Source organism: Belonocnema kinseyi, chromosome 10 (genome assembly GCF_010883055.1).
Source record: "Belonocnema kinseyi isolate 2016_QV_RU_SX_M_011 chromosome 10, B_treatae_v1, whole genome shotgun sequence".
Classification (NCBI taxonomy): domain Eukaryota; kingdom Metazoa; phylum Arthropoda; class Insecta; order Hymenoptera; family Cynipidae; genus Belonocnema; species Belonocnema kinseyi.
This window is the reverse complement of record NC_046666.1, coordinates 99,610,869-99,612,598: the sequence shown is the minus strand read 5'-3', so window position 1 is coordinate 99,612,598 and position 1,730 is coordinate 99,610,869.

The following is a 1,730-nucleotide window of genomic DNA, read 5'->3' as shown; positions in this document are numbered from 1 at the left end:
AAAGACATTTCGAGATAAACAAGTGTGGAAGACATTGTTCTTTGACAAATTATTCTTTTAAATTGAAATAATCAAATATTTATACCAAAGAAACAACTTTTTAAATGTTTGAAGTGTTTAAACATTATTGTTTAAATTTAAAATAACAATTAAAACAAAATATATTTCTGGATAAGATATTTTGGTTGAAAATGTATATAGTATTTTTTAAATCACAAAAGTTCTTCCAAAAAATCGAAATTTTAATTTAAAAACAAGTGTTTTTGTATATGAATTTGTCGGTAAAATTTTTTAAATAATTTTAATTTTAAATTCAAACAATTTTTAACACTTTAAATATTAAAAAAAAATTTATTTGATAACAATATTTTATTATCGTATTTTTAATAAATAATTAATACTGATTAAGAAACAATTTTATTTGGGGAGTTTTATTATTCGGGAATTTTCAAATTCGTTAATATTATAAACTGTTCAGGAATTTTATTAGTTTTGTAATTGTATTTTTCCGGGCAGAGTTTTACCGAGTCGGGAATTTAATTTTTCAGGATATTTCAGCCGCCCTCATAGAATTACAGAAAATTTGCTCTGATTATAATCTCGGCGCTCGATCTTGTTAATTTTTTCCTACAGTATTAATAAAGAAAAATTGTACGGAAATTTTTGATAACACAAAGTTACAGATAATCACAATTAAAATTTTCAAAATTCGCTGTACATTCAATTTTTATTCTTGGATCTTGGCGATTTTTTTCTAAGCCATTTCAGTCACTGGTAGGCTTTTTTGACATCTAGGTATGTAAAAAAGGTAAACTTCAGAAAATTTAAAAACTAATTTAAGAACTACTTATACTCTCTTAAGATACCAATACAATTTACACAACACTAATTTAAAATTTTCAAATTTTTAGGCCTTCAGTTTAAGAACTTGAATTTTAACGTTAAAATTGCTGCATTTTCAGAATATAGCCTTACTGTTTGTATTTTCAGAATTTTCGTTATAAGTTATAGGTTAGGTCAAAAATAACATTCTGGGATTCGAAATTGTTACAACGCGAAAAAGTTTAAATTTAAAAATGCGAAAATACACCATTTTCCATGTTCATTTACAATCCAGCGAGTCACTTTCTTTCGATTCCTTTGGAAGTCGATCCTTTGCTTTCAGTTTTCTTTTTAAAATATACCTTGAATTCAACGCATTTCAAATTAAATGTTTGCAGCTGCATTTAGATTGCATTATGCAAAGGTTTTTTGTTTTAAATATAAATTAATTAAAACATTTTATTTGTTTATCACAATTGTAATTTATAACTTCTAAAATGGAATAATTGTAGCTCAAACATGAAAAAGAATAGACTAATTTCAAACTTAAAGAGGTTCTATCACATATATTGAACTATTAAAACCTCTGATCTTTTTTAAGGTTTTTAAAACTCTTTTAAAAACTTGCTTTAACAATTTTGGTTGTGATTTCTTAATAAAAGAATAAGTGCTATTTAGTCTCCAGAACAGCAATTTCAAAAATATTTAAACCCTTAATAGTTGAGACATTTTAAATTTGTAGTCTTCACAGTATATTGAATAATTTCAAATTTAAAGCTAATTAAATATGTCATCTGAATTTTTAAATTGAAAGTGTTCGATAATTTTAGATTGAAACCTCTCAAATTATTTAGTTACAAATTAAAATCATACAACTTTAAGTTTTATTTATTTTTTTTATCATTTGT